The sequence below is a fragment of the Calliopsis andreniformis genome, chromosome 8, assembly GCF_051401765.1.
Source record: "Calliopsis andreniformis isolate RMS-2024a chromosome 8, iyCalAndr_principal, whole genome shotgun sequence".
Classification (NCBI taxonomy): domain Eukaryota; kingdom Metazoa; phylum Arthropoda; class Insecta; order Hymenoptera; family Andrenidae; genus Calliopsis; species Calliopsis andreniformis.
The window spans coordinates 6,783,395-6,802,216 of NC_135069.1; the positions used below are offsets into that span (position 1 = coordinate 6,783,395).

General features: G+C 40.8%; 1 protein-coding gene across 1 annotated transcript in view; it reads left to right on the plus strand.

The window, feature by feature from the left end:
- The window catches only part of Alpha-man-ia (alpha-Mannosidase class I a), a 463,063-nt gene that overhangs the window by 341,047 nt on the left and 103,194 nt on the right, over nucleotides 1-18,822 (plus strand). The window lies entirely within an intron of this gene.

Genomic DNA, 18,822 nt, shown 5'->3' on the forward strand with positions numbered 1-18,822 from the left:
GCACTTCTGCTCGTCTTTCAACTCCGTTCTCTTTCTTCTCGTTGTCCTCTTCTGCACACCCCACTCTTGGCCCTTCATTGTTTCTTCCTCGCACACTTTTTGCATTTCCCTGCTCCTTCAGCTACCGAGCTCCTTTTGTCCATCCTCCTACCACCTGTGCTTCATTTCTTCTCCATTTTTCTGACTTCGCTCGTGCATTTCTTTTCAGCTCTTCCCAGTGTTTGTTCTTCCTTTTTACATACGCTGTTTATTGGCGTTCTTTAATGTTCCGCCCTTGTTCCGCTCTTGCTTTCAATTTTTAGTGCCCTTTGTGGCTAGGCTCTTCTTGGCCCATTGTTTCCTCAATTCTTTCTAGTTCGTGGGGACTTCTCTGCGGCGGGGAGATTTGATATGGTAATTTTGGTTAATTAGTACTGAGAGATGATTTCGGGATATGGTGTAGTTATCGTAGCGTTTGGAGTCAAGAGGATCGTATACTCTATAGGCTGCATATCTCGTTTAGACTGGTTCGAGTCTGTGCAAGATTGCTGCCACATCCCTTTGATCTGCACGCGATTGCTGGTGCATTTATAGTCGCTTAACCAGAGTCAAATGGTTTATCACAGTTGTGCAGTTTACATCAACGACTAGATAGTCACTGGGGATCTTCGTTACACACAGTGTCTGTCTGCGAGCAACTATTACTTGATCAAGACAATTGTGTTACATTTGAAGTTAGAGGAAAATTGCTTGCAGGATAATAAAAATTCTGTATTTTATAAAAGGGGATTCCCTAAATTATCTCCTAGATGCAAAAAGATAGTTCAGTGAGAAGTAAAATTATTTTCAAGTGCGACATTACTCAATAAATAATCACTAGTGACAGCCAACAGTTACTTACTGTTAAAAAATAAAGAAGCTACGAACCACTCATCCTCCTTCCCTAATCTAGCAATCAGCTATTATCAGTGCCTCAAAACCGATCATCCTCGTTCCCCAACAGTCCAATTCCATTCCACCGAAAGCAGCAGGCGAGTGTTTAATCCCGCGGAACGTAGTGCTAATTACCTGGAGCTACGTTCAACAGGATGCACCTCGAACGTGGACAGGTTACCAAAGGCCGAATGCAATTTGCGTCTCCCCGCGTTCTTGCATCTGTTTTCGTTTCCTTTCTACCAGTCGCAGCGATTTAAGTGCCTTCGAGAGCGACGTGCACTTGGATCTCTGTGTGCCCTATCTGCCGCTTTAATTAAGGTATCACCGCGATTAAGCCGCTGTAATTGTGCATCTCGATAAGGCCTTCGCGGCACAGTGTCGAATACTGTAAAAGAAACGAAACAAGTAACAGAGATCGCTGGTTGCTACTGGTGGGGAGATGCTGGGTTACGCAACCATCTCTTCGTTAGGCTCCGAATGTTGTTTTTAATTAGTTCAGATATTGGGTTCTTCGTCCTCCAGGCAACTGCTGAAGCACCGTTGAATTATGTAATTTCTGAATCTGAGTCTGGGGAAGGCTTTTGTTGATTTTAGGCGTTAGTTTTGTGGACTACTTCCTTTTGGGAACGTTTGGGGTAGAATAATAGAGGACTACTATTTTGGGGTACGTAGGAGGGTATTGTGGGTAGTCAGATTGACTGATTTATAAGTATACCAAGCAAACTTGCGGCCTGGGTATAGAAGCTTTACACTGTGTCCAGCCCTCGAGTTTGGTTGGTACACCAAGAGTGTTCTTTGATAAGGAGTTTAGATTGTGTACGTACTAATGTAGGGTAAGTGAATTTTGTTGCAAATTTAATTTGACAGATTTGGGCGAAGTTTCTCCATCAAATGATGGTTTCTTTGAATTTTTCTCGAATTTAACACGTTCATAATCCTATCATCCACTTGTGCATCAGAACAATTCAAGCCATGATTTTTCATCATATTTTCAGTAGAATCTTGCTAAATTTCTAATCAGGAAGCACGTAGGTCTTGCTTCATTTTATACTTGTAATGAATCTGCGTGGCAAATTAGTAAATTTTTGATGAAGTGTTAAAAGAATTATCAGAAGGAATATTGGATAATTTCTTGCTATGGATTCACGATTCCCTGCCAATTTTCTCAGATCACCACGCCTACAAACTAGAATATAACAAACTTCATGAACTGCAGAAAATACCTAGGCACAGTCAGTGATTCCTTCCCAACCCAGCTCTTCCTCAAAAGCAATAATTCTAACAGCGAGCAAAATGAATATACCAAGAAGCTCATAACGAAGCAGTGTCCCCCGAAAATGGCCAAGTCATCAGCAGAAATCACCTCGACTGCAATACTTCGCACATTCTTTGTAACCAAACTCGCGCCCAACGACGCTCTCCTCGAGCGACGAATGGGCGATCGCGAAGTGCGAATACAGAGAAGCGCAGGCAGATTGGAGATTCCGAAGTCTCTGCCGAAACGTGATCACTGCATTTTTTATCGAGCCCAGGGCATCGCGAAAGGTTTCTCGGGCCCCTTGCCCCCTCACCGTCGTGAGCCCTCGCGCATTTTATCACCCGGTCGCTGCGGGCGTTACACCTGCAGATCCAGGTTCTCTTTCCTTTTTGCGAGGATCTTCGCCTCGCTGTCCCGAAACCTTCGACTGGCTGCCGCGCTTCCCGCTGGCCATTGCCTGTAATTTTTTCGCCTGGGAATCTTCAGGAAGTCACTTTGCTTCAACAGCAGCGACGGGGGGACTCTGAGCCGCGATTTTAGGCAAATGACGTCGTTCAGGGGATCTAGATGGAGGAAGTTTTTTGGGGAGAATCGAGGATTTATGAATTCAAATGAAATGTTTTAAGTATTAGGTTGATGCAAAAGCTTTTCGAAGAAAAATTTTATTTATTAAAAATTGCAGTATAGTATGTGTCGTTCTGTTTGATGACTTTTCTACATCTCTGATAGCTCTGATCTCTACTCAACGTAAAGTATTGTGTTGGCTTTCTACATTTTCAACTTATTTTTTTATGTAGAATCACCCCTTGATTGGTTTGTACCATTAATTCTCGACCACCCTGTATTTTGTATAATACTTTATTTTTCTGTGAATTATTTGTCTCTCTGAAATATTGAAGCTATAGCCACTCAAATCTCTCTAGAATTGTTTAATAAATGCTATTTATATGCCATCGTATTTTAACACAGCATTGCACTTTCCTTCAACATTATCTCGTTTTACAATTATCAGTGAAACCGAGGGCAATGAAATTATTCTTCTCCCTCTCTCTTTCTCCCTTTTTTCACCTGAAAAAGAATTGCATTGTTTCAACTCGCTTTAATACTCGGCCGTGATTTCAAAAATTTCCAATTATCCTTTCCCACTCGTTTCCCACTGAATTGAATTTGCCCCAGTGTAATGGCGAAACAACGTTTCGGTAATATAAAGGAGAGTTATGTTTCACGAGCGTGCTGCTGCAACGCGAATACGCCGGTGCTATTGTTCTCAATTAAAAGTTAAGTTGATAACAGAGTTGATTTGTTAATTTGAAAATGCGATCACTGGGTAATCGGGATCGGGTTGCGTTGTAATCCAGCTACAATGTAATCCAAAGTGCAGTTAATGCATATTGGAGGTCTCGAAAAATCGTTATATCGATGATCAGCTTATTACACCTTCCCTCGTACTATTTCTACTGTATTATCTTTTCTAGATATCTCAGTTCCTTTCTGACAGACACATGTGCGTCAGTAATTATCAAAATTCATCTCTCTTGAATTTTTAGAACATTTTTATAATTACTGTCACGTATATTATTGACTCGAACTACTTAATTTTACTTAAACCTCAACCGAGGTGCTACCCTATCTTGAAATTATTAATTTCTATGGATATATTATAAATATACTAGCGTTTATCGTTAGCTTAGCGTGAATTTAGTAAGAGCGTTTAAAGAGAAAATGAACAGAGGAAAGATCGATCCTACCGAAGAGAATAAGAAGCGTCGTGCTTCGAACGAAGCGAGTCGAACTCAAGAAAACGACTACTGCCCGATATAAAAGAGCGCTTTCTGCACAGTCGTTCTTAGCTGAACGCAATCAATCGTTTCTCTCCGCAGCTGGCAGTAGGTTCAAGGCTGAACGAGACGACGATCCCTGTGTCGATGAGATCGAACCAGCAGGACGCGAGCTGAAAACGCGCGACAACCGTCGTTTCAAAGCTACTTAAAACGACTATTGAGCACTCGTCGCGGTGCTCGAATTACCCACAACAGGTGGCTCACAAGTAAGTGGTTAGGTGTTCGCACCTTCACCTGTTCGATACGATTCGTCCTTGTCCTGTTCTATCCTAACGATCTTTGCTCCCAGCCTGTGGAAACTTTATTCTACTGCCGATTTCAAACTTCAGCTGGAGATTGTAAAATACTTTTTATAACAGCTAACTTTGCTTCAAGTTAAATCCTGTTTGTTTTCTGACTATTTTTATTGTAGCTGATGGAAAAGCTACTGTTTTATTTTATTCTCTCGTTAAAGGATTCATTATTGAAAGTAGTTTCGATTTTTCGAATGTTTTAAATGAGTTATAAGTTTCTCTGATTTCTTTGTAGAGGTTTTGCAGTCATTTTCCTTGCGAGAAAATGAAAATAATTTCTTGTTGAGTAGAGTTGAGGATCAGATTTTTGGAACGCTGATGATAGAACTTGAAGCTGTATATTAATTTGTATTTTCATGATATGTGATATTTGGAAGCTTTATTATTTAGTTTCTGAGTTTGAGTTTATAATTTTGGAAGTTTTCACGTACTACTCCTTTCTGTTCCACTTTCCCAAATATTTAACTCAAATATGCATAGTCAGTGCAGGAATATCGTTCGCTAATATAAATGAATCAATTTCAGTTTGGCTTACTGTATTTACTGATGCACAGTCAATCAAACTGCAAATTTATGTATTAATAGCGAAGGCTATTTTAATATTCATACCCTATTTCAAACATATCGTCACTACAGACACGTCATCAATTAACCAAACTATATTCAGAACTCATAATTCTCTACTAACTCTATACAGGGTGTCTAACTACAGGTGTCAGAAAAATCACATATTACTTCCTACAGACTATAATGAGACGAAAATGAAGATTGACATAATTACATTCAAGGCTTCCTTTCTCAGTTATTAATTATTAAAGGTACACTTAAAATGTATGTGACATGTGTCTGATTTGATTTATTCTACTGGCATATTCTATTGACATGGCTGGCTAATGCACACCAAAAGTAGAATAAGTATTGAGTCAGACACTTTCCAAGCAAACTTTAAATGTTATCCTAATGATATAATAACTCTAAAATGAAGCCTGAAACTCAATTTTGTTACTCTAGATTCTAGATTGTTGTCCTACTTTAGCATCTAGAAACAACCCTTCAAATTTCCGCCACCTGTTGTCGAGTATCTTCTACAGGGTGGTTCAGAAATCCTCCAACCGAAAAAGAGGTGATTAACAATAACTGCAGAACCAAATTTCACAAGAAAATCAAGTTCAAAAATTTGGTAACTACTTAAAAACGGGGTCCAATCCAACAAGATTCGTAATAACTCATTCAAGGACCACCTCTTTTTCAATTTCATCACAGTTTCGAAGACACTCTGTACTTCATCCCCCGAACCTATCTCTCCCATTGACAGAGCAGTACAATTTACCAGTGCATACCTAACACACGGCCCCCTTCCCCCTAACAACACAGGAATTCCACGTCCCCATCTCCCCAGACCCAAAGGCCCATTCTCCAAAGCCATCCCCGATCGATCGAACACCCCTATTCGCTCAAGCTCGCTGAACGACCACCGAAAAGTCCAGTGCTCGTTCACCGACCAGCTCAGCGAGCCAGAAACCGTGGAGTAGTCGAAACGAAAGAGCGTTTCTGCCACGCAGCTCCGCCAATACGAGCGCAACGTCCGCGACTCCGGGCGGCTTGTGGGCTTGCGGCAAGTGCCTGGACGAAATGAGGCTGATGCAGAGGCTGGCGATCAGCGGGCTCCTCTCCGTGATACTGATCGTCCTGCTGACGGGGACGTTCATGACCCGGCGTGACCTGGCGAACGTCGTCGAGCGCGGGGTGGCGCCAGAGGAGCGCAGCGAGCAGCTGAGCCCTGGCTGGGTGCAGAACAATGCGATCCCTGGTCAAGACGAGGGCAGGATGGAGGATAAGGATCGGAGGATCAATCCAAAGCACAAACAGTCTGAACCCTCTGCGGTAGGGCCCCCGCCGATCCCTGTCCCCGGGCCCTACGTCATCAGACCGCCTAATCCACCTCTGGATGACGTGACTAATCAGCGCCGCGAGAAGATCAAAGAGGTAAGCGGCTGTTTCGTTTCTGTCTGTCCATCCTACCGCGTTAGCGGTGGACAGCGAAAGGGTAATTAGAGAGTTGCGTGCTGGAGACTCTTGCCAGTAGGCAGGAAGGGTGAGCTGGGTGTTTTTGAGGGCCAGGGTTGCTGTATGAATTCCCTCCATGAGTATGGTGGGGATTATTAAAAGGTGAGGGAAAATAAGGGGTGTCTTATTGTATTGTGTTGCTAAAATTTCGATTGGATCTAGAGCCTAGATCTGAAGCAATAAAATGCCTGTTATTTCTTCCTCCAACTTACTGTGGGGGTGTTGAAGGAGTCTGAATTTAAGATTATGTTTGAGTGGATTCTTCTTTTCTGGGGAATTTTGAGAATTTTGGTTAAGTGTGATTGATTTATGATCAAAGAGTAGAATCATGATATGAAGAGGGAATGATATGAAGGGGATGGGGATAGCTCCCTCAATCAGTGGTTGCTAGGGATCCCCAGCACATTGGAAAAGTTCTCTCTCTATATCACGACGTCACTGGACAGCAGATACCACACCATCCTTGTTTCTGATTGATTTAAGGTGGATTAATGTGGCTGGTCACATTACTATTGCGGTTTGTTGAAGTGGGTTCTGTATGATCTTGAAAAAAGTAATTGCATAGGGTGAATGCAATGCTATTTGAAAAATAATTTAACTATTTTAGATGAGGAAAGAGGAAAGGAAACTTTCATGAAATTTTTTCTTCGCCAATCCCTCGGCGTTTTCTTGACGAAAATGTTACAAAACTAAACATGACTCTGGATGTACCAAAAATTTGCTAGAATTTCAAATTAGTCTCAGTTCCATCGCTAAGAAAAGATTAATACCATTTTTATCGAGGGAACGATAGATTTATCTCTTTCAAAAAATAATTTAAAATTCAGTTTGAAATTTCTGAATAACTTAAAGACCAAACTGATAATATATAATATTTCAGATAGCGACCCTCGATGCTTTGTCAAGTTCTTATCCTTACGCCTTCGATCTCCATGATTGACAGCAACTTTAACTTTCCCCATTCTAATTTCCCCGAACTTTCTAGAATAATTCTGTCAGTCCTGCAGTGAGTTCTGTGGTTGAGTTAAAGTTCCGTAGGGACTCGACAGAAAGGGCGGAAATTAAAGAGGATCGCAAAAGGGAAATCGACGAGTTCCCTGTGCCGTTAACTTTAGCCAAGAAATTTACTTTAGACTCACTTTGAAAAAGGGGATATAAGACTGAAATGAATGTTTAAATAGAGCATGCCAAGTACTACTAATTTTTCTACATTATAAGGTAATTATGTGGAGAAAGTGTAGTGTAATATTATTTCATAAATGATGCAGAAATTGTGACAAATAAGAGAGCTCCAAAAATTTGAAATTCCAAACATTTCAGGATTTCAAAATTGGAGGACTTGACACTAGGAACATTAAGTGAATTGTAGAATTTAAAAATTTGAATATTTGAAAATTTTTAAATCTTTAAATTTTTAAATTCTTACCCTTGAATATTTAAAAGCTGGGGACTCCAAAATTAAAAGAATCGAATTCTTCAACATTTCAATATTCCAAAATTCCAAGACTCAAGTTACTTTATTTTGGTGTTCCAACAGCACCAAAAATCCCAAGACTCAACGTAGTTCGTATTCAAACTTCGCCCTCTCTAACATCTCAAAACCTGAACATTCAAATTCCTGCCACACTCGTAACAAGACACGCTACAAAGCGTCTCGCGTAACAGGTCCCCAAGCGACATAACGTTAACAATCGAGACGCGAGCCTCTTACTAATGGAATCGAATCGCAATGGGTGTAGGGTGTGAAGTTCGTTACAGCTTGTAAAGTTCCCTGTGCTGCTTAAGGGAGTATTAACTGCGAAAAGGGCGAAGGTGGAGCAAAAGCCTGGCGCGTCGTATCTCGTAGAAGGATATAAATTGACGAAATTACGGGCTTCAGGCGCGTCAAACTTTATTGGAGGTGAAGCTGAGTCGAAACGCCTTCGCCATTTCCGCGTAATTAATTCAGCTAGGTTCGGTAAACTGAGTATCGCCGATAATCCTGTTCGCGGATCGCAAGATCCAAGCGATAATGAGTCAATCGCATTAAAGCCCTTTTGAACCCCCACGAAACTGTCGTCTCTTTGGAAGCTCGTCTGTTTTCGCGCTCTCCTTTCCTTCTGTGCCTCGATGCCTGCTCCTGCGAATCCATTTCGATCTATCGATTATCGATTTCCGTATTAATCCCTTCTGCACGATGGACTCGTCGCGCTAATTGAAACCGCTGAACGCTCTGGTCACCGATGCGCGTGATCCTCTCGATGAATTGAATTAACAAATAGCCGAGAATGGGACTGATCGCTGGGATTCATGATCACAGTGATTTTTTAACTGCCAATTTGGGCTTGGTTTTCATCTCGTTTTGTGAGCACATGGAGTTTACTGTATTGTGTGCTGGCTCGATATGATTAGAGGGTGTGAGAAATCCTGCATGCAGGTATGTGTAGTCTGATAGCCAGATCTGTATTATGTCACCTCTTTTTTCAAAATCGAGATTACTGTTCCATGAGATCAGTTTGCAAAAGATGATACCTGTATTTCAAGTAATTTAAGAAAAAATCAAAGTGAGAGTTCATAACATATGTGGTTATTTAAATTTAGAATTACTGTACTTAAAATAATTGAATGAGAAAGGAGAAGAATCTTTATTAACTTGTAATGAGAAAATATTTTATTAAGGGATATGAATTTTAATATAAATTAGTCTGTCGAAGTGTGCACCCTTCACGCTATAAGCTCTTCAGGAGTGTCATGAACTAGTAATAAAAAGATAGATACTACATTTTTAGACTAAGATCTGTATGCAATGAATGCAATTAAAAATTGTCATGCTATCATACCCCATAATCCTTATTAAATCTTGCACAGCGATAACAATTAATTATATGCTAAAAGCGCCCTCTCAGTAGGCAAGGTATTGGGCCATACAATAACAATTAACCAATCAGGTGAAAGTATCCCCACCAATACGAAACATTTGTCAAGAAACCTACAGGTCGCGTTGTCAGAGCTCTGTCAGTTCGTTTTCGACTTTCGAGAGGTGAACACGCGACATCCTCTATTGTGTTCGATAAGGTTACGTTTTCGAAACTGCATCTAGTGTTGCATATGTGTTAGTACAGTGCAATAGATTACATATTTTGTGTATTGTTGTTGCTCATTGTGAGATATATTGACATGAAGTGAAATTGGTCACAACGCCAAGATGCGAAGGATTATTTTCTAGTGACAACTCAGGGCGAATTAAAAGTGAGTACAGTTGTAATAATTTGCTTAATTAATCATTTAAAGACAGAAAATTAAGGAGGCTCTGACAGATCACTGTGCACTAATTTTCTAAAAATATTTTTAAACAATGAGAAGATTAGCTACTTGCGAAATACTATTACACAATTTTTTAACCATTGCTCTAAAATGACTAATTAAATGAAAACTTGTCATAAGAATATTTGTCAGTTTCCTTATTCAATAATTTCTTTGATCTTTAATAAATCGTTTAATGTATAATTTATTTGTATCGAATAAGCACTCAATCAGCGAATACATTAGCCAATTAGGTATACTAAATTCAGGTATAGATATTATAGTACGCAGAATAAATAAACTTTGTACGTTTCTATTTAAAATAGTCAGTCGACAGAGTACGTATTGATCATTCGAGCGAATATCCCACGGATGCATCTTCTCCATGATGTATCGATCACTAATAGGCGAGTCTAGCAGGGCTTCCTTGATTTAGAATTTAATCGACTTCTGGCGGATACTCTCCTCGATGGTCCAAAGTTTATTGAAGAACGGTCAACCGTGCCATTATCCAGTTTATCGGACCGATTTATTGGCTCCAGTGAATGCAATCGTACCTCGTACCTACAGAGAACGTTTAAAATGATAGCGAGGTAAAGAGAAAGTTTTCACTGTGTTCCTGCTTCTGTCGAATTGTTCTCTGCTACATTACGTTTGTTTCCATCGCAATTTTATTTTCTATCGACTTCCCTTAATATATATCTCAAGTTTCTCAGAGTCTCAATTTTCCTTCCATGTTAGCATTATGCTTTTTTTTAAATAATACCATTTTCTGAGCTCAGGATTTAATTCAAAAATTTTAGTACACTACTCAGTGCATTCAATTTCTAAGAAGTGGAATTTGTCTCGTTTTACCCCTATCAATTTCAGAAAAAATTCAGGATTTAATCCAAAGATATTAGCACACTGCTCAGTGTACTCAATTTCAAAAAGTGGAACTTCTCTCATTTTCTCCCCATCAATTTAAAAAAAAATTCTCCACAGCCTGCCTCTCTCTCTAAAATTCTATTATTCCCAAATTCGTAGATTTCCAGTCGATCGTTCTAATTCAATAGATTGCTCTTTTCGAATCGAGTAATCGATTAACGACCATAATGGAATCAACTCGACACTCGATCCACTTCAAACACTCCCAAGAGATTAGATACTCGTACAAACCGTCTCTGAAAATGGATCATCCCCATCAGCATTTGCAATATCCCCAAAGCGTTCCCGCCTTTGTCGTCGCTGCGTCCCGCTATTTTTATAATCGCGGTATATAATTACCCTCCGTAATTGGATTCGAACGAGCACAGTCGCCGATACAGATTCGCCGCGGCGAACGCGCCCCAGCAGCTTCGAAATGTTCGGACAGAGTTCGCTGCGCCGAGACTTATACATCTCGGCCATGCTGCACGCCGTTCGTTTCGAACGAAGCAATTTGCTTTGCCAGCGGACTCGCGTAATTCATGGAATAGGTAAACCACGCCACGAATAGGTCTCGATTTACCATTCGCCCTCTGTCTCGAACCGCGCGTTCTTATGGCCGCTTTTCGGCTGGTGGGTGATACTCGTGTTTGCCATACGAACAGAGTAATTATTCTATAAACGTGAATAAAGAAGTGATCGAAAACCTCGTATTAAAAGGTCTCATGGTTTCTTTGGAAAAAATTCTCAAAGAGACCCCTCTTTAGATATAGAAGCCTATCTCAAGTGTCTAGGTATTGGGACATTTCCAAATATTCTTATTTTCCAGAGTGAATCGATTTTTCAAGTAACCTGCTCACTTCTCGCTTGCCCAAGGCCCTGAACTCTGCCCTCCACGTTAAATATTCAAATTTCCAACCGATCTCACGCGCATCTGCGCAAAATCGCGATCCCCTGACTCCGACCCGTGCCTTTCACCATCAGGAGCCCCTAAATTCCCAGCAGATCGAGGGACAGGGCTTGCGACCCTTTCGAGGCCAGCCTCCATTCAGACATCAGAGAATAAGATCCGCGGCAGTGGGATGGGGGTGTCGGTCTCGCGGCAAAGAATAATTCGCGCTATTAGCTCGAAGCGGCACAATACGCGCCTCGGCCCACGACAATAAACAAAGACATAATTATCGTGTACCCCCTAAGGGTCGTCGTCGGTGTAGAATTCCGGTCTCCTCTTTCGGCTCAGTTGTCCCCTCTCGCTCAGGCGACGATATTTCCTCTACCTATCGCAGTCAATCCGCGGAAGAGGCATATACGCCTAAGTGCCCGGTTGTACACCTTCGAGGTGTTGCCTGTGTGCGTTGTCAGACGTCTAACAAGCGAGGAATTCCCCGTGTGTCGCTCTTCTGTCGCGTTCCCATGGTGTTGCCGCTCTCACGTCCCGCGTGGCTTGGCTGAATGCGTGTTCCTCCTGATGTGTGCATGGAGGTTGCTCGCTGGGATGGTTTCGTCGCTTCTGACGAGAATTCGAGCGAATTTCTGGGAGGCTCAATGAGTTTAAGGGGCTTAACAGTGGATTAGTACTTGGTGATCGGGTCTTTTGGGTTCGTTTGTTAGGGGTGTTAAGACTGTGAGGGTGAAAGTGGTGTTTGTGATTAGTGGAGCCTCGTTAGACTCAAATTTTTAATTTTAAAGTACTTCGGTATTACCTTTTTAGTGGATTCAGGTTTTCGAATGGCTACTGGTATTTTTGAGCAGTCAAGGGTTGAGATTTCTGGCTATCGAAATATTGAAATCAATTTTTTAGTCCTTAATTGCTGAGATCTTCTATTCAGATATTGAAATCTTCAACTTCTATTATCCTACATGTAAATTTGACTAATGATACCACTCTTCAATTTACATTCATCCCGGAAATATATTCTTCAATTCAGCCTGTTGACGTTGTCCTTAACGATGGAGCTATAAAGCGATTTTCCAATCAAGAAGTCCGTAGAAATAGAGGCAGTCTCGCCGCTCGTCGGTGTTTAATGATATCCGATAACGAGTTGACGGTATAATTGGACTCGTCCTGCCGTGAAGGTGAATTTTCGCCTCGCCACTCCTTGGGGGACGCAGAATCGAACAGAGTTTGTCGCGCGAGCGTGTACATCGCAACAGGACTCCTCTGATCCGCAGGAAGGAATCAAACTGAACGTAATTTCACTCTGAGCAAGTGAGAGAAAGTGGCAGCATCTGGATGATCGAATTTTTCTTTGGCTCCCTGAGTGAGACCCGCTGCTACTCGAAAGGATAAAAGTTAAATTGGTTCCAGGAATTAATTTAAATACTCTGCCGTCGAGTTTCTTTATTTGCTTGCAAATAAACTCATTTTATTTAGTACCCACTCTTCTTCAGCATCTTAGGTCCAATTTTATGCAAATTCTGGAATATGAAATTCTTTTCCTGAATATGTGCTTGCTTTTTTATCAGTGGTGTATTGATAGATTTATTTGTATCACTTGAAATTATCAATTTGAGTGGCACAGTGTTTATGAAAGTTTTTCAGTATTTTTATATTATTCTATATTTTCTGACTAAATTTTCTACGAGATACAATTAATATTTACGTTTTCTAGGTACAGACAAAAGGGGTATTCAAGAAGATTTCCTGAGAAATTTTAGTAAAATTACTTCAACAATACTATCCAGAAATATTTCCACTAATATTCACATAGCATACTCTCCATTCTTCAAATTTTTTTACCAATATTATATTATTACTCAGGGGACAAAGTATCAGAAAGTAGTCGGTGTTCGCCCATCGATTGCCAAAACACTTGCTGGTCCAAGAGGGTAGACCTCCCAGACGCAGCCGATGTTGCTGGAATTAATTTGCCTCGAATTTTTCATAACCCTCGATATCGGAAATGCATAAACCACGGCGGTGGGGGAGGAGAATGTCTGGAATCGGGAAGGCCATTCTTCTGCGTGCCTGCAAAATTTAATAGAGTCAGCGAAAGGGAGACGTGCAGTAATACACATAGTATGTCGGCGACATGCGAATCATAAACTGTCTGGACCTTTTAGAAGCATAGCGGACCCTCTGTGAACTATTTCGCGGTCTGAATCCTCTTTGTGTGGAATTTCAATTCGGGAGGGAAGATATTGATACGAAGAAATCTGAGGAATAGTAGGAGTAGTAAACTAGGATTAAATAAACAAAAATTGACATAGAGATGGGGACATTTGCAATGGGGAATTTTGTATAAATTTTAGGATTTTAAATGTGTTCACTGTTCCTATAAAAGAATTATTTAAATATGTGGTACTCTATTACTTTTGAAGAGGTGAGAACATATTGAGAATGGTATAGAGACTTCAGTTATTCAGTATCAAATGTCTGAGCTCTAAATATAAGAAGATTGAGATAATATAATCGTAAGTAATTCTGACTTTCTAAAAATAAATTTGATATTTTGGATTATCATTCTAGAAACTTAAATTTTTCTAAATTAATTTAGAAGTAAAAATAGTAGGATCAATTAAAGTGTTTGTAACAAAGTTTAGCAGTCTGAGTCCACGTAAATAGACTTGAATAATGACAAAAAAACGTTCAGTTCCTCTTTAGTATTCTTATTTAAAGACGACGGTGATTTGATCTACCTCTAATCACGTTAACTCGCACGATCTGGTCTCAGATCCACTTATGGAAATGGAGATAAAATAGCAGACTATTATTAGAGGATTACCCAGTTCTGATAGTTCAAAGTGTGAATTAAAGTGGAGCAGTATGTAGGCAGTCGTATTTCTGCATTCCTTTTTGCGAATGCAATTGATATTAGAGCGTGATAAGTGAGCTATGCTTTTAGTCAAATTAAGTCCCTCTAAATTTACTTGAAAAACGAGGAACGTGCTGTACTAAGTACTTTAAATTTACATTCAATTATACAGTGCACAGTTCAGCATTTTTCCCTGGGACGATGTTGCATGCATGGTTTAGTTTCCATGCACAGTAATCGACGAGACCATCATTCTTGTCAGCATCAATTAAGTTCCAGTAGTAGTTAACACCTTCCCAAGAACCACAGGTGATGGGTTATCGAGGACACTTGCCTCAGCTGACACCTTTTTAATCTTTTTTAGGTCAACAGATCACACTTGTAACAGGATCTCAATACCTCAAGTGTGCACTTCTTAGAAGTCTTAGATCCTAGATACTTCATCGTGTATTCATATCGTTGACCGTATTAAACTGGCTTAAGCTTACACACAGCTATTTATCCATAGAAAGTGTACCATCAGAAATATTAATATCTAGATCACATTCACGAATTTTATATCATTTTAGAAAACAAACTTGATTTATATTTTTGAAAGCCAACATGAAACATTTTCTACGCGCCCCAACATTACCTATATTTATGATAAAACTTTAAGACCAAATTTCTCGAGAACAGAAACCCATTTTGTGTCTTCCAAATTCTACCCAGTCTTATTCTAAAATTTCAATTTCCACGCTCATGGGCTCTCCTCATTAACACAACAATAGCAGTGCAAAAGAGCATCGATTGACACTTGCGCCATATTGTAATCCTAGTCTAACAAAGCTAATAAAATTATCCCCACGAAGGTGCTCCAGATTCGACTCCCCCATTAAACCAGCTGCTCAAGATCTTAATGCAATTAAAAACCGATAAAATCTATGTCGTCGCGGCAAACGAGCGATATTTTCCCAAATCCTGAGCTCTGGGATCGCCCGAAAGTCAGTCTAAGTGGCAGTGGGGGAAGTGTCGTAACCGAGGGAGTATAATCGGACAAGACCACTGGTTCACGAGCTTCCCTGGCTCCGTCGTTGTTCTTCCTTCCGTATCCGCTCCCAGCAGGCTAATGGTTTAATCCTAACACGGATGTTAACCAGATTACCAGCCGAGAGCCGACCATCCGACCTGCGTCCCCTGCGGTCACTGCAGAACAAATTAGCCGCGATTACGTGGATAACGACAAAAAGGGTCGATCGTCGCGATTCGCGCTACCAGCACGATGGCTGCTGCCTTCTGCAATTTTCTGCTACGTCACTCCCTTCTACGGTTACCAGTGTCCCCTGGGATCCTTCTCTCTTTTGTTTCCTGCTAGATTATACGTATACTTCCTCGAGAACGATGCTGCCTCGGTGAAGGGGCAGCGAGAACGAGAAGAGAAGAGAATGTGAGAGGGAAAACGCTCGCTGGACCAGTGTCTTTTGGTATGTACGCGTTTGGGGGAAGTGGAGGATGGGAATGGGGATTTTTGTGGATCCTGGATGATGGATCTTGTGAATCAGCGATGATAAGAGATTTTAATTCTTGTGTACATTTTGGGGGGAGTTTGAGTTGGTCTTGAAATGTGATCAAATTGTTGTATTGCGTTTTGAAGTGGCCAGTTTTGGAGTATGGTAGTATTGTGTATTCATTGTCTTCAGTCTTTAGATAAGAGGAGTGTCAAGGAATTTTTAATATTCTTGAGAGTTCAGTTTTTATCAAATTCATGGGGTTTTCGGTATGATCAAGTAGCTTAGTTATCGAAGTATGCATATGATAGCATTTTCCTCGAGGGAAAAATTGAGCCTAGATGAAGGTGTTACGCAACGACTCGGAAAAAGGAGTGACGGTGCAGAAAATTGCTCGTCAGTGGCTGCATGTTCTACTGAAATCAGCTCTTCTACGCCTAATTCACACAATCGACTCTAACTTGTTCCATGTAGCGTTTGAGGAACGCTAAGGAGCTGCGAAACAATTTCGTGACTTCTGCCAAAGGCAGTGGTGAGAATCTTGGCTCGGTTGCTCGCGATTTGATGGCGTTGCCCTTTTCACCTGCTGACAGTTCGTCGAACGAGATTCACTATGATTTCACGTGGCTGAGGGCTGATGTCAGGGAAAATAGAAGTTTCGTGAATCTTTCTGGTGAGACAGTGACGTTTGCTGAGGGACTAACAAGCGCTATAATGATGTGTGTAAGTTAGAAATCGTGGAATTTCTTATTACAGTAATTTTAGTAGAAACATTGTATGATAAATGAAACTTGTTTAGAATACTTGAGAAACTTATTATATGGTATTTAATCACATTTCAGTAACACCAAATCTCTTGCAAAATAATTTACAAACTAATAATATGAGTAAATTTACAAATTACAAGTTGTTATTTGTAGATTTCTATTGTACAATTTATTTTCACAAGTTTTAAGTAAACTCTCTAATATTATTAGTAAATTTTACAAACGTTCATTGCTCAAGGAATGAGATTTCATAACTTTAGAGGATGTATTTATAGAATTCTACTTGTATTATTAAAAATCTGGCTACTATCGTGCCAGAGAATTTATTAATACTTCTACTTTGCAGAATTTAATTAACAATATTAGTTCCATTGTGCGAGAGGCCCCAGAAGTACCAAATGAATCAAAAGGGTTTATTATACTACCCAATATTTTTAAAATCCTGAATCTTCCTACAAATCTCTCACTTTTAGTGCGCAAGTAGAAAGAGACGCACTTTAATCAGACATAATTCCAGTATCTGTCTTATGGTATCTTCCTTTTTCCTTCTTTTCCTTCCTTTCTACCATCTCATCAGAAAATAGGGAAATGAGAGGAAATCTGAAATTTCAATTTGTTCCCCCTCTCTCGTGGTTTCCACAACGCCAAACAAAATTTCACGCGCTGCCCTATTCTTTATTCCCCTGTTCCCGCAATGCCTGTTCTTTCTGATTTATTACCAATTTTTTTTCTCCCGTGATGACCGCAGAGAAGGACTCACGTCCGTCGGTGCCAACGACCGAGGCTCGCAGACATTATATTGTCCCTGAATTATACTGCCATAAAAACGTGACGAAGCGACCACGAACTGGCAGGCCAGCCACAGCAAATGGCTCGAAAAATCAAAGAGAACGGGAATAATGGCAAACGAATGGTCAGTCGGATTAATATATTCGTTTTTCTCGGCGCAACCGTGATATGCTGTCGCTGCCTGAGAATCTGTTCATTATTTCTGCTCGTGTTGAGGGGTTCGATCTGTCTTCTCCAGAGAGTTATGGATCCATGAATTTTCGCATTGGTGGTCTCTTCGTAAACCATTGACATTTTTCGATAGTTTAAATGACAGGAGTGTCATTTTTTCCTGCACAATTTTTGCTATTATTTGTGAGGAATGAAATAGATAGGTGCCATTTAAATTATACCTGTGGGGATAGTTGATGTAGAATCTCGTTAGAAAATTCGATGGTTTTTTATTTCTCTTAGAAATACTTGTAATTAGTACATGTGTTCTTTTAGCACTCTTTAAAGGTGGACCAAACAACTCAATGAATACATCAAGAATAACATAATTGAAGAAGCAGATCATTGATTAATGGAATTTCAAAGATTCCAAATGTGTATATTAAAGTAAATATCCCACTAGTTGAGCACGTCCCGATACCTAAACATTATCTACCCTCATAACATTAATCTTAAATCAATCTACCCCAAAAAACATCAAAGATCTCAAGGTCCCCAAAATCTCCCTTTCCCTAACCACCAATCACAAACCTCCCTAAACCGCAGCAATTAAGGTAAAGCCTCAATCTCTGTATTAAACGCTTCATTGTCAGCTGGACGCCCCCTGGAACTTCATCGCGAGCCCCCAGGTCGAAGTTTCCTCGTAAGAGGTGGGGTGCAAGTAAGGTCCTCCACCAGTTCGAAACACCCTCCGAGACTCGAGGAACGAGCATCCTCTTCCTTCGAAGTCTCGGGCGTAGCGAAATTCATTTCACTTCGGAGAAACCAGGCGCATTCCCTTCTATCGCAAGAAACCGCGGGATGGGAGGGGCTCGAAGGGAAGAAAGGGCAAATGACGGGCAGTGGCTGAAGTGGATCTCCCTTGGGAGCTGGTGCCCTAGCTCGGCCCGTCAGTTTTTCCCGCGCTTTACTCGGAAACCCATCTCGCGGTGTAATTATCGATGTGAACGCGTACGTGGCGCGCGATGGAACCCACGTACGTACGTAGCTGTGGGGCACAGTGTTGGCGTTGTTAGCGCGTTAACGATTACCGTTGTCATTAAGGAGGTACAGGGAACCGCAGATTGCGGATGGTGACGGAGACGTTCGCCGCCGTGTTGGATAGCGCTGAGCGATAGGTAACTTTTTAGACGCGTCGCTCGTTATTGAGGCTGTTAAGAGTAATTACAGGGCTTCGGTGATTATTTGTGAGAGAGGCTTTCTTAATTAATTCGACGCTTAGGCTGCTCAGAAGTGGTTCAGCTTCTCAGCT